Source organism: Rhinoderma darwinii, unplaced genomic scaffold, assembly GCF_050947455.1.
Source record: "Rhinoderma darwinii isolate aRhiDar2 unplaced genomic scaffold, aRhiDar2.hap1 Scaffold_445, whole genome shotgun sequence".
NCBI lineage: Eukaryota > Metazoa > Chordata > Amphibia > Anura > Rhinodermatidae > Rhinoderma > Rhinoderma darwinii.
In genome coordinates, this window is record NW_027463901.1 from 109,519 (window position 1) to 123,448 (window position 13,930).

Below are 13,930 nucleotides of genomic sequence, written 5' to 3' on the forward strand. Positions count from 1 at the left end.
GAGGTTGTAGGAGCAAGGAGAAGTTGTCTGTAAAGTTGGTGGATGCCTATTTTCCATTTTGCAGTCCCTTGTCTCCCTCTTGTGGCCTCCTGGAGGCAACTAGCTGTGCAAAAAAAAGACAGCCTGGCGGCCGGCTGTTGCAGTGTTGCCCTCTCAGGCAACACTGAGTGACTGACTGAGCCTCACCGTCTTATATAAAGTTCAGACGGAACTTTGCACGTGTCATAGTGGAGCCCTCAGGATTCCAGAGCCAGCTTTCTGACATCATTATGGGGCCTCAGAGATAAAAGCCTGGGCCCAGGCAGTGTTGGTCAGTGCTGCTCAGCAGGCAGCACTGGACTGGACTGGATTACAGCTGATACAAGGTGTGAAGGAACAAGGGGTGGCTGTGGGCATGCACTTGCTGCCGCTGCCAGTGTTTATCTGCATGGCAGCAGGGCATTTGGGCGTTGCCAGGAAGGCGTTTTTATGTAGATTCCTCCTCTTTCAGCACTGCATTGTGGTGCAAGCAAAAGAAGCAAATCCTGTCTGGCTTCCTCTCCGGCCTTTATTCACCTCCCGTGTAGCTGTGAGTGTGTGAGCCTGCAGGGCCCCATGGAATTGCCTAGAAGTAGGCTGAATCGCTGCAAGGGCTGAACAGCAGTATCGGGCAGGCTCGGGCAACGCGCGGCCCGTTCGGGTTATCGCTTCTCGGCCTTTTGGCTAAGATCAAGTGTAGTATCTGTTCTTATCAGTTTAATATCTGATACGTCCCCTATCTGGGGACCATATATTAAATGGATTTTTAGAACAGGGAGATGGAAATAGAGCTTGCTCTGTCCACTCCACGCATTGACCTGGTATTGCAGTATTTCCAGGACCGGTGCACCCTTTCCTTATGTGTTGACTAAAAGCAGATTCCAAAAGTGTTTTTTGTCTTTGCTATTGTTTCTGTCTTTCTGAAGGGATCTCCCCTTTTAATCCCATTATTTCAACACCTGTTGGACAATGCATGAGTGATAATGAGCTCATTGATTAAATGCAATTAATGAATAGATTGCCACCTCTTGTTGTGTGTCGTCTGTGTTTCTGTGTTTCCGGCATTTCACATTGGAACACCTCATTCACCTTCCTTGTCTTCTCTCCGCCCTCCCTTTTAGGTAAGTTAAAGAGCTGCACCTGAGCCAGCCACTGATTGATTGATTGATTGATTGATTGATTGATTGATTGATTGATGCAGCACAACAGTCAAATAGTGGAGTGGAGTAGGGGAACAGCAAACAGCCAATAAAGCAGCCCGCCCGCCACAATGGACCTACCTGTGTACACTAGATGGATGTGATGGAATGTACTGTCGTCCCTACATTTCAAGAAGAAGTAAGAATTGCAGTTGCAACAAAGCCTTGCTTGCCTACAAAGAGAGCAGCAATTTGGATTTGTTACTATGTTACCTAGAAGAATAACAAACTGTGCAAGGATGGAGGTTGTAGGAGCAAGGAGAAGTTGTCTGTAAAGTTGGTGGATGCCTATTTTCCATTTTGCAGTCCCTTGTCTCCCTCTTGTGGCCTCCTGGAGGCAACTAGCTGTGCAAAAAAAAGACAGCCTGGCGGCCGGCTGTTGCAGTGTTGCCCTCTCAGGCAACACTGAGTGACTGACTGAGCCTCACCGTCTTATATAAAGTTCAGACGGAACTTTGCACGTGTCATAGTGGAGCCCTCAGGATTCCAGAGCCAGCTTTCTGACATCATAATGGGGCCTCAGAGATAAAAGCCTAGGCCCAGGCAGTGTTGGTCAGTGCTGCTCAGCAGGCAGCACTGGACTGGACTGGATTACAGCTGATACAAGGTGTGAAGGAACAAGGGGTGGCTGTGGGCATGCACTTGCTGCCGCTGCCAGTGTTTATCTGCATGGCAGCAGGGCATTTGGGCGTTGCCAGGAAGGCGTTTTTATGTAGATTCCTCCTCTTTCAGCACTGCATTGTGGTGCAAGCAAAAGAAGCAAATCCTGTCTGGCTTCCTCTCCGGCCTTTATTCACCTCCCGTGTAGCTGTGAGTGTGTGAGCCTGCAGGGCCCCATGGAATTGCCTAGAAGTAGGCTGAATCGCTGCAAGGGCTGAACAGCAGTATCGGGCAGGCTCGGGCAACGCGCGGCCCGTTCGGGTTATCGCTTCTCGGCCTTTTGGCTAAGATCAAGTGTAGTATCTGTTCTTATCAGTTTAATATCTGATACGTCCCCTATCTGGGGACCATATATTAAATGGATTTTTAGAACAGGGAGATGGAAATAGAGCTTGCTCTGTCCACTCCACGCATTGACCTGGTATTGCAGTATTTCCAGGACCGGTGCACCCTTTCCTTATGTGTTGACTAAAAGCAGATTCCAAAAGTGTTTTTTGTCTTTGCTATTGTTTCTGTCTTTCTGAAGGGATCTCCCCTTTTAATCCCATTATTTCAACACCTGTTGGACAATGCATGAGTGATAATGAGCTCATTGATTAAATGCAATTAATGAATAGATTGCCACCTCTTGTTGTGTGTCGTCTGTGTTTCTGTGTTTCCGGCATTTCACATTGGAACACCTCATTCACCTTCCTTGTCTTCTCTCCGCCCTCCCTTTTAGGTAAGTTAAAGAGCTGCACCTGAGCCAGCCACTGATTGATTGATTGATTGATTGATTGATTGATTGATTGATTGATTGATTGATTGATTGATTGATTGATTGATGCAGCACAACAGTCAAATAGTGGAGTGGAGTAGGGGAACAGCAAACAGCCAATAAAGCAGCCCGCCCGCTCGCCTGCCCGCCACAATGGACCTACCTGTGTACACTAGATGGATGTGATGGAATGTACTGTCGTCCCTACATTTCAAGAAGAAGTAAGAATTGCAGTTGCAACAAAGCCTTGCTTGCCTACAAAGAGAGCAGCAATTTGGATTTGTTACTATGTTACCTAGAAGAATAACAAACTGTGCAAGGATGGAGGTTGTAGGAGCAAGGAGAAGTTGTCTGTAAAGTTGGTGGATGCCTATTTTCCATTTTGCAGTCCCTTGTCTCCCTCTTGTGGCCTCCTGGAGGCAACTAGCTGTGCAAAAAAAAGACAGCCTGGCGGCCGGCTGTTGCAGTGTTGCCCTCTCAGGCAACACTGAGTGACTGACTGAGCCTCACCGTCTTATATAAAGTTCAGACGGAACTTTGCACGTGTCATAGTGGAGCCCTCAGGATTCCAGAGCCAGCTTTCTGACATCATAATGGGGCCTCAGAGATAAAAGCCTGGGCCCAGGCAGTGTTGGTCAGTGCTGCTCAGCAGGCAGCACTGGACTGGACTGGATTACAGCTGATACAAGGTGTGAAGGAACAAGGGGTGGCTGTGGGCATGCACTTGCTGCCGCTGCCAGTGTTTATCTGCATGGCAGCAGGGCATTTGGGCGTTGCCAGGAAGGCGTTTTTATGTAGATTCCTCCTCTTTCAGCACTGCATTGTGGTGCAAGCAAAAGAAGCAAATCCTGTCTGGCTTCTTCTCCGGCCTTTATTCACCTCCCGTGTAGCTGTGAGTGTGTGAGCCTGCAGGGCCCCATGGAATTGCCTAGAAGTAGGCTGAATCGCTGCAAGGGCTGAACAGCAGTATCGGGCAGGCTCGGGCAACGCGCGGCCCGTTCGGGTTATCGCTTCTCTGCCTTTTGGCTAAGATCAAGTGTAGTATCTGTTCTTATCAGTTTAATATCTGATACGTCCCCTATCTGGGGACCATATATTAAATGGATTTTTAGAACAGGGAGATGGAAATAGAGCTTGCTCTGTCCACTCCACGCATTGACCTGGTATTGCAGTATTTCCAGGACCGGTGCACCCTTTCCTTATGTGTTGACTAAAAGCAGATTCCAAAAGTGTTTTTTGTCTTTGCTATTGTTTCTGTCTTTCTGAAGGGATCTCCCCTTTTAATCCCATTATTTCAACACCTGTTGGACAATGCATGAGTGATAATGAGCTCATTGATTAAATGCAATTAATGAATAGATTGCCACCTCTTGTTGTGTGTCGTCTGTGTTTCTGTGTTTCCGGCATTTCACATTGGAACACCTCATTCACCTTCCTTGTCTTCTCTCCGCCCTCCCTTTTAGGTAAGTTAAAGAGCTGCACCTGAGCCAGCCACTGATTGATTGATTGATTGATTGATTGATTGATTGATTGATTGATTGATGCAGCACAACAGTCAAATAGTGGAGTGGAGTAGGGGAACAGCAAACAGCCAATAAAGCAGCCCGCCCGCTCGCCTGCCCGCCACAATGGACCTACCTGTGTACACTAGATGGATGTGATGGAATGTACTGTCGTCCCTACATTTCAAGAAGAAGTAAGAATTGCAGTTGCAACAAAGCCTTGCTTGCCTACAAAGAGAGCAGCAATTTGGATTTGTTACTATGTTACCTAGAAGAATAACAAACTGTGCAAGGATGGAGGTTGTAGGAGCAAGGAGAAGTTGTCTGTAAAGTTGGTGGATGCCTATTTTCCATTTTGCAGTCCCTTGTCTCCCTCTTGTGGCCTCCTGGAGGCAACTAGCTGTGCAAAAAAAAGACAGCCTGGCGGCCGGCTGTTGCAGTGTTGCCCTCTCAGGCAACACTGAGTGACTGACTGAGCCTCACCGTCTTATATAAAGTTCAGACGGAACTTTGCACGTGTCATAGTGGAGCCCTCAGGATTCCAGAGCCAGCTTTCTGACATCATAATGGGGCCTCAGAGATAAAAGCCTGGGCCCAGGCAGTGTTGGTCAGTGCTGCTCAGCAGGCAGCACTGGACTGGACTGGATTACAGCTGATACAAGGTGTGAAGGAACAAGGGGTGGCTGTGGGCATGCACTTGCTGCCGCTGCCAGTGTTTATCTGCATGGCAGCAGGGCATTTGGGCGTTGCCAGGAAGGCGTTTTTATGTAGATTCCTCCTCTTTCAGCACTGCATTGTGGTGCAAGCAAAAGAAGCAAATCCTGTCTGGCTTCCTCTCCGGCCTTTATTCACCTCCCGTGTAGCTGTGAGTGTGTGAGCCTGCAGGGCCCCATGGAATTGCCTAGAAGTAGGCTGAATCGCTGCAAGGGCTGAACAGCAGTATCGGGCAGGCTCGGGCAACGCGCGGCCCGTTCGGGTTATCGCTTCTCGGCCTTTTGGCTAAGATCAAGTGTAGTATCTGTTCTTATCAGTTTAATATCTGATACGTCCCCTATCTGGGGACCATATATTAAATGGATTTTTAGAACAGGGAGATGGAAATAGAGCTTGCTCTGTCCACTCCACGCATTGACCTGGTATTGCAGTATTTCCAGGACCGGTGCACCCTTTCCTTATGTGTTGACTAAAAGCAGATTCCAAAAGTGTTTTTTGTCTTTGCTATTGTTTCTGTCTTTCTGAAGGGATCTCCCCTTTTAATCCCATTATTTCAACACCTGTTGGACAATGCATGAGTGATAATGAGCTCATTGATTAAATGCAATTAATGAATAGATTGCCACCTCTTGTTGTGTGTCGTCTGTGTTTCTCTGTTTCCGGCATTTCACATTGGAACACCTCATTCACCTTCCTTGTCTTCTCTCCGCCCTCCCTTTTAGGTAAGTTAAAGAGCTGCACCTGAGCCAGCCACTGATTGATTGATTGATTGATTGATTAATTGATTGATTGATTGATTGATTGATTGATTGATTGATTGATTGATTGATGCAGCACAACAGTCAAATAGTGGAGTGGAGTAGGGGAACAGCAAACAGCCAATAAAGCAGCCCGCCCGCTCGCCTGCCCGCCACAATGGACCTACCTGTGTACACTAGATGGATGTGATGGAATGTACTGTCGTCCCTACATTTCAAGAAGAAGTAAGAATTGCAGTTGCAACAAAGCCTTGCTTGCCTACAAAGAGAGCAGCAATTTGGATTTGTTACTATGTTACCTAGAAGAATAACAAACTGTGCAAGGATGGAGGTTGTAGGAGCAAGGAGAAGTTGTCTGTAAAGTTGGTGGATGCCTATTTTCCATTTTGCAGTCCCTTGTCTCCCTCTTGTGGCCTCCTGGAGGCAACTAGCTGTGCAAAAAAAAGACAGCCTGGCGGCCGGCTGTTGCAGTGTTGCCCTCTCAGGCAACACTGAGTGACTGACTGAGCCTCACCGTCTTATATAAAGTTCAGACGGAACTTTGCACGTGTCATAGTGGAGCCCTCAGGATTCCAGAGCCAGCTTTCTGACATCATAATGGGGCCTCAGAGATAAAAGCCTGGGCCCAGGCAGTGTTGGTCAGTGCTGCTCAGCAGGCAGCACTGGACTGGACTGGATTACAGCTGATACAAGGTGTGAAGGAACAAGGGGTGGCTGTGGGCATGCACTTGCTGCCGCTGCCAGTGTTTATCTGCATGGCAGCAGGGCATTTGGGCGTTGCCAGGAAGGCGTTTTTATGTAGATTCCTCCTCTTTCAGCACTGCATTGTGGTGCAAGCAAAAGAAGCAAATCCTGTCTGGCTTCCTCTCCGGCCTTTATTCACCTCCCGTGTAGCTGTGAGTGTGTGAGCCTGCAGGGCCCCATGGAATTGCCTAGAAGTAGGCTGAATCGCTGCAAGGGCTGAACAGCAGTATCGGGCAGGCTCGGGCAACGCGCGGCCCGTTCGGGTTATCGCTTCTCGGCCTTTTGGCTAAGATCAAGTGTAGTATCTGTTCTTATCAGTTTAATATCTAATACGTCCCCTATCTGGGGACCATATATTAAATGGATTTTTAGAACAGGGAGATGGAAATAGAGCTTGCTCTGTCCACTCCACGCATTGACCTGGTATTGCAGTATTTCCAGGACCGGTGCACCCTTTCCTTATGTGTTGACTAAAAGCAGATTCCAAAAGTGTTTTTTGTCTTTGCTATTGTTTCTGTCTTTCTGAAGGGATCTCCCCTTTTAATCCCATTATTTCAACACCTGTTGGACAATGCATGAGTGATAATGAGCTCATTGATTAAATGCAATTAATGAATAGATTGCCACCTCTTGTTGTGTGTCGTCTGTGTTTCTGTGTTTCCGGCATTTCACATTGGAACACCTCATTCACCTTCCTTGTCTTCTCTCCGCCCTCCCTTTTAGGTAAGTTAAAGAGCTGCACCTGAGCCAGCCACTGATTGATTGATTGATTGATTGATTGATTGATTGATTGATTGATTGATTGATGCAGCACAACAGTCAAATAGTGGAGTGGAGTAGGGGAACAGCAAACAGCCAATAAAGCAGCCCGCCCGCTCGCCTGCCCGCCACAATGGACCTACCTGTGTACACTAGATGGATGTGATGGAATGTACTGTCGTCCCTACATTTCAAGAAGAAGTAAGAATTGCAGTTGCAACAAAGCCTTGCTTGCCTACAAAGAGAGCAGCAATTTGGATTTGTTACTATGTTACCTAGAAGAATAACAAACTGTGCAAGGATGGAGGTTGTAGGAGCAAGGAGAAGTTGTCTGTAAAGTTGGTGGATGCCTATTTTCCATTTTGCAGTCCCTTGTCTCCCTCTTGTGGCCTCCTGGAGGCAACTAGCTGTGCAAAAAAAAGACAGCCTGGCGGCCGGCTGTTGCAGTGTTGCCCTCTCAGGCAACACTGAGTGACTGACTGAGCCTCACCGTCTTATATAAAGTTCAGACGGAACTTTGCACGTGTCATAGTGGAGCCCTCAGGATTCCAGAGCCAGCTTTCTGACATCATAATGGGGCCTCAGAGATAAAAGCCTGGGCCCAGGCAGTGTTGGTCAGTGCTGCTCAGCAGGCAGCACTGGACTGGACTGGATTACAGCTGATACAAGGTGTGAAGGAACAAGGGGTGGCTGTGGGCATGCACTTGCTGCCGCTGCCAGTGTTTATCTGCATGGCAGCAGGGCATTTGGGCGTTGCCAGGAAGGCGTTTTTATGTAGATTCCTCCTCTTTCAGCACTGCATTGTGGTGCAAGCAAAAGAAGCAAATCCTGTCTGGCTTCCTCTCCGGCCTTTATTCACCTCCCGTGTAGCTGTGAGTGTGTGAGCCTGCAGGGCCCCATGGAATTGCCTAGAAGTAGGCTGAATCGCTGCAAGGGCTGAACAGCAGTATCGGGCAGGCTCGGGCAACGCGCGGCCCGTTCGGGTTATCGTTTCTCGGCCTTTTGGCTAAGATCAAGTGTAGTATCTGTTCTTATCAGTTTAATATCTGATACGTCCCCTATCTGGGGACCATATATTAAATGGATTTTTAGAACAGGGAGATGGAAATAGAGCTTGCTCTGTCCACTCCACGCATTGACCTGGTATTGCAGTATTTCCAGGACCGGTGCACCCTTTCCTTATGTGTTGACTAAAAGCAGATTCCAAAAGTGTTTTTTGTCTTTGCTATTGTTTCTGTCTTTCTGAAGGGATCTCCCCTTTTAATCCCATTATTTCAACACCTGTTGGACAATGCATGAGTGATAATGAGCTCATTGATTAAATGCAATTAATGAATAGATTGCCACCTCTTGTTGTGTGTCGTCTGTGTTTCTGTGTTTCCGGCATTTCACATTGGAACACCTCATTCACCTTCCTTGTCTTCTCTCCGCCCTCCCTTTTAGGTAAGTTAAAGAGCTGCACCTGAGCCAGCCACTGATTGATTGATTGATTGATTGATTGATTGATTGATTGATGCAGCACAACAGTCAAATAGTGGAGTGGAGTAGGGGAACAGCAAACAGCCAATAAAGCAGCCCGCCCGCTCGCCTGCCCGCCACAATGGACCTACCTGTGTACACTAGATGGATGTGATGGAATGTACTGTCGTCCCTACATTTCAAGAAGAAGTAAGAATTGCAGTTGCAACAAAGCCTTGCTTGCCTACAAAGAGAGCAGCAATTTGGATTTGTTACTATGTTACCTAGAAGAATAACAAACTGTGCAAGGATGGAGGTTGTAGGAGCAAGGAGAAGTTGTCTGTAAAGTTGGTGGATGCCTATTTTCCATTTTGCAGTCCCTTGTCTCCCTCTTGTGGCCTCCTGGAGGCAACTAGCTGTGCAAAAAAAAGACAGCCTGGCGGCCGGCTGTTGCAGTGTTGCCCTCTCAGGCAACACTGAGTGACTGACTGAGCCTCACCGTCTTATATAAAGTTCAGACGGAACTTTGCACGTGTCATAGTGGAGCCCTCAGGATTCCAGAGCCAGCTTTCTGACATCATAATGGGGCCTCAGAGATAAAAGCCTAGGCCCAGGCAGTGTTGGTCAGTGCTGCTCAGCAGGCAGCACTGGACTGGACTGGATTACAGCTGATACAAGGTGTGAAGGAACAAGGGGTGGCTGTGGGCATGCACTTGCTGCCGCTGCCAGTGTTTATCTGCATGGCAGCAGGGCATTTGGGCGTTGCCAGGAAGGCGTTTTTATGTAGATTCCTCCTCTTTCAGCACTGCATTGTGGTGCAAGCAAAAGAAGCAAATCCTGTCTGGCTTCCTCTCCGGCCTTTATTCACCTCCCGTGTAGCTGTGAGTGTGTGAGCCTGCAGGGCCCCATGGAATTGCCTAGAAGTAGGCTGAATCGCTGCAAGGGCTGAACAGCAGTATCGGGCAGGCTCGGGCAACGCGCGGCCCGTTCGGGTTATCGCTTCTCGGCCTTTTGGCTAAGATCAAGTGTAGTATCTGTTCTTATCAGTTTAATATCTGATACGTCCCCTATCTGGGGACCATATATTAAATGGATTTTTAGAACAGGGAGATGGAAATAGAGCTTGCTCTGTCCACTCCACGCATTGACCTGGTATTGCAGTATTTCCAGGACCGGTGCACCCTTTCCTTATGTGTTGACTAAAAGCAGATTCCAAAAGTGTTTTTTGTCTTTGCTATTGTTTCTGTCTTTCTGAAGGGATCTCCCCTTTTAATCCCATTATTTCAACACCTGTTGGACAATGCATGAGTGATAATGAGCTCATTGATTAAATGCAATTAATGAATAGATTGCCACCTCTTGTTGTGTGTCGTCTGTGTTTCTGTGTTTCCGGCATTTCACATTGGAACACCTCATTCACCTTCCTTGTCTTCTCTCCGCCCTCCCTTTTAGGTAAGTTAAAGAGCTGCACCTGAGCCAGCCACTGATTGATTGATTGATTGATTAATTGATTGATTGATTGATTGATTGATTGATTGATTGATTGATTGATGCAGCACAACAGTCAAATAGTGGAGTGGAGTAGGGGAACAGCAAACAGCCAATAAAGCAGCCCGCCCGCTCGCCTGCCCGCCACAATGGACCTACCTGTGTACACTAGATGGATGTGATGGAATGTACTGTCGTCCCTACATTTCAAGAAGAAGTAAGAATTGCAGTTGCAACAAAGCCTTGCTTGCCTACAAAGAGAGCAGCAATTTGGATTTGTTACTATGTTACCTAGAAGAATAACAAACTGTGCAAGGATGGAGGTTGTAGGAGCAAGGAGAAGTTGTCTGTAAAGTTGGTGGATGCCTATTTTCCATTTTGCAGTCCCTTGTCTCCCTCTTGTGGCCTCCTGGAGGCAACTAGCTGTGCAAAAAAAAGACAGCCTGGCGGCCGGCTGTTGCAGTGTTGCCCTCTCAGGCAACACTGAGTGACTGACTGAGCCTCACCGTCTTATATAAAGTTCAGACGGAACTTTGCACGTGTCATAGTGGAGCCCTCAGGATTCCAGAGCCAGCTTTCTGACATCATAATGGGGCCTCAGAGATAAAAGCCTGGGCCCAGGCAGTGTTGGTCAGTGCTGCTCAGCAGGCAGCACTGGACTGGACTGGATTACAGCTGATACAAGGTGTGAAGGAACAAGGGGTGGCTGTGGGCATGCACTTGCTGCCGCTGCCAGTGTTTATCTGCATGGCAGCAGGGCATTTGGGCGTTGCCAGGAAGGCGTTTTTATGTAGATTCCTCCTCTTTCAGCACTGCATTGTGGTGCAAGCAAAAGAAGCAAATCCTGTCTGGCTTCCTCTCCGGCCTTTATTCACCTCCCGTGTAGCTGTGAGTGTGTGAGCCTGCAGGGCCCCATGGAATTGCCTAGAAGTAGGCTGAATCGCTGCAAGGGCTGAACAGCAGTATCGGGCAGGCTCGGGCAACGCGCGGCCCGTTCGGGTTATCGCTTCTCGGCCTTTTGGCTAAGATCAAGTGTAGTATCTGTTCTTATCAGTTTAATATCTGATACGTCCCCTATCTGGGGACCATATATTAAATGGATTTTTAGAACAGGGAGATGGAAATAGAGCTTGCTCTGTCCACTCCACGCATTGACCTGGTATTGCAGTATTTCCAGGACCGGTGCACCCTTTCCTTATGTGTTGACTAAAAGCAGATTCCAAAAGTGTTTTTTGTCTTTGCTATTGTTTCTGTCTTTCTGAAGGGATCTCCCCTTTTAATCCCATTATTTCAACACCTGTTGGACAATGCATGAGTGATAATGAGCTCATTGATTAAATGCAATTAATGAATAGATTGCCACCTCTTGTTGTGTGTCGTCTGTGTTTCTCTGTTTCCGGCATTTCACATTGGAACACCTCATTCACCTTCCTTGTCTTCTCTCCGCCCTCCCTTTTAGGTAAGTTAAAGAGCTGCACCTGAGCAAGCCACTGATTGATTGATTGATTGATTGATTAATTGATTGATTGATTGATTGATTGATTGATTGATTGATTGATTGATTGATGCAGCACAACAGTCAAATAGTGGAGTGGAGTAGGGGAACAGCAAACAGCCAATAAAGCAGCCCGCCCGCTCGCCTGCCCGCCACAATGGACCTACCTGTGTACACTAGATGGATGTGATGGAATGTACTGTCGTCCCTACATTTCAAGAAGAAGTAAGAATTGCAGTTGCAACAAAGCCTTGCTTGCCTACAAAGAGAGCAGCAATTTGGATTTGTTACTATGTTACCTAGAAGAATAACAAACTGTGCAAGGATGGAGGTTGTAGGAGCAAGGAGAAGTTGTCTGTAAAGTTGGTGGATGCCTATTTTCCATTTTGCAGTCCCTTGTCTCCCTCTTGTGGCCTCCTGGAGGCAACTAGCTGTGCAAAAAAAAGACAGCCTGGCGGCCGGCTGTTGCAGTGTTGCCCTCTCAGGCAACACTGAGTGACTGACTGAGCCTCACCGTCTTATATAAAGTTCAGACGGAACTTTGCACGTGTCATAGTGGAGCCCTCAGGATTCCAGAGCCAGCTTTCTGACATCATAATCGGGCCTCAGAGATAAAAGCCTGGGCCCAGGCAGTGTTGGTCAGTGCTGCTCAGCAGGCAGCACTGGACTGGACTGGATTACAGCTGATACAAGGTGTGAAGGAACAAGGGGTGGCTGTGGGCATGCACTTGCTGCCGCTGCCAGTGTTTATCTGCATGGCAGCAGGGCATTTGGGCGTTGCCAGGAAGGCGTTTTTATGTAGATTCCTCCTCTTTCAGCACTGCATTGTGGTGCAAGCAAAAGAAGCAAATCCTGTCTGGCTTCCTCTCCGGCCTTTATTCACCTCCCGTGTAGCTGTGAGTGTGTGAGCCTGCAGGGCCCCATGGAATTGCCTAGAAGTAGGCTGAATCGCTGCAAGGGCTGAACAGCAGTATCGGGCAGGCTCGGGCAACGCGCGGCCCGTTCGGGTTATCGCTTCTCGGCCTTTTGGCTAAGATCAAGTGTAGTATCTGTTCTTATCAGTTTAATATCTGATACGTCCCCTATCTGGGGACCATATATTAAATGGATTTTTAGAACAGGGAGATGGAAATAGAGCTTGCTCTGTCCACTCCACGCATTGACCTGGTATTGCAGTATTTCCAGGACCGGTGCACCCTTTCCTTATGTGTTGACTAAAAGCAGATTCCAAAAGTGTTTTTTGTCTTTGCTATTGTTTCTGTCTTTCTGAAGGGATCTCCCCTTTTAATCCCATTATTTCAACACCTGTTGGACAATGCATGAGTGATAATGAGCTCATTGATTAAATGCAATTAATGAATAGATTGCCACCTCTTGTTGTGTGTCGTCTGTGTTTCTGTGTTTCCGGCATTTCACATTGGAACACCTCATTCACCTTCCTTGTCTTCTCTCCGCCCTCCCTTTTAGGTAAGTTAAAGAGCTGCACCTGAGCCAGCCACTGATTGATTGATTGATTGATTGATTGATTGATTGATTGATTGATTGATTGATTGATTGATGCAGCACAACAGTCAAATAGTGGAGTGGAGTAGGGGAACAGCAAACAGCCAATAAAGCAGCCCGCCCGCTCGCCTGCCCGCCACAATGGACCTACCTGTGTACACTAGATGGATGTGATGGAATGTACTGTCGTCCCTACATTTCAAGAAGAAGTAAGAATTGCAGTTGCAACAAAGCCTTGCTTGCCTACAAAGAGAGCAGCAATTTGGATTTGTTACTATGTTACCTAGAAGAATAACAAACTGTGCAAGGATGGAGGTTGTAGGAGCAAGGAGAAGTTGTCTGTAAAGTTGGTGGATGCCTATTTTCCATTTTGCAGTCCCTTGTCTCCCTCTTGTGGCCTCCTGGAGGCAACTAGCTGTGCAAAAAAAAGACAGCCTGGCGGCCGGCTGTTGCAGTGTTGCCCTCTCAGGCAACACTGAGTGACTGACTGAGCCTCACCGTCTTATATAAAGTTCAGACGGAACTTTGCACGTGTCATAGTGGAGCCCTCAGGATTCCAGAGCCAGCTTTCTGACATCATAATGGGGCCTCAGAGATAAAAGCCTGGGCCCAGGCAGTGTTGGTCAGTGCTGCTCAGCAGGCAGCACTGGACTGGACTGGATTACAGCTGATACAAGGTGTGAAGGAACAAGGGGTGGCTGTGGGCATGCACTTGCTGCCGCTGCCAGTGTTTATCTGCATGGCAGCAGGGCATTTGGGCGTTGCCAGGAAGGCGTTTTTATGTAGATTCCTCCTCTTTCAGCACTGCATTGTGGTGCAAGCAAAAGAAGCAAATCCTGTCTGGCTTCCTCTCCGGCCTTTATTCACCTCCCGTG

General features: G+C 47.8%; 9 non-coding genes across 9 annotated transcripts; all 9 read left to right on the plus strand.

The window, feature by feature from the left end:
• Window positions 1–682: 682 nt before the first annotated feature.
• On the plus strand, window positions 683–873 carry LOC142715674 (U2 spliceosomal RNA). Its single transcript, XR_012871020.1, has one exon. It is a non-coding gene; the product is annotated as a U2 spliceosomal RNA (small nuclear RNA).
• Window positions 874–2,141: 1,268 nt separating this feature from the next.
• Window positions 2,142–2,332, plus strand: LOC142715675 (U2 spliceosomal RNA). Its single transcript, XR_012871021.1, has one exon. It is a non-coding gene; the product is annotated as a U2 spliceosomal RNA (small nuclear RNA).
• Window positions 2,333–3,640: 1,308 nt separating this feature from the next.
• LOC142715769 (U2 spliceosomal RNA) lies at window positions 3,641–3,831 on the plus strand. Its single transcript, XR_012871106.1, has one exon. It is a non-coding gene; the product is annotated as a U2 spliceosomal RNA (small nuclear RNA).
• A 1,284-nt stretch (window positions 3,832–5,115) lies between these two features.
• Window positions 5,116–5,306, plus strand: LOC142715677 (U2 spliceosomal RNA). Its single transcript, XR_012871022.1, has one exon. It is a non-coding gene; the product is annotated as a U2 spliceosomal RNA (small nuclear RNA).
• A 1,312-nt stretch (window positions 5,307–6,618) lies between these two features.
• On the plus strand, window positions 6,619–6,809 carry LOC142715782 (U2 spliceosomal RNA). The gene has a single exon (XR_012871118.1). It is a non-coding gene; the product is annotated as a U2 spliceosomal RNA (small nuclear RNA).
• A 1,288-nt stretch (window positions 6,810–8,097) lies between these two features.
• On the plus strand, window positions 8,098–8,288 carry LOC142715771 (U2 spliceosomal RNA). The gene has a single exon (XR_012871108.1). It is a non-coding gene; the product is annotated as a U2 spliceosomal RNA (small nuclear RNA).
• Window positions 8,289–9,564: 1,276 nt separating this feature from the next.
• Window positions 9,565–9,755, plus strand: LOC142715679 (U2 spliceosomal RNA). The gene has a single exon (XR_012871024.1). It is a non-coding gene; the product is annotated as a U2 spliceosomal RNA (small nuclear RNA).
• Window positions 9,756–11,059: 1,304 nt separating this feature from the next.
• LOC142715680 (U2 spliceosomal RNA) lies at window positions 11,060–11,250 on the plus strand. The gene has a single exon (XR_012871025.1). It is a non-coding gene; the product is annotated as a U2 spliceosomal RNA (small nuclear RNA).
• A 1,312-nt stretch (window positions 11,251–12,562) lies between these two features.
• Window positions 12,563–12,753, plus strand: LOC142715681 (U2 spliceosomal RNA). The gene has a single exon (XR_012871026.1). It is a non-coding gene; the product is annotated as a U2 spliceosomal RNA (small nuclear RNA).
• Window positions 12,754–13,930: the final 1,177 nt, after the last annotated feature.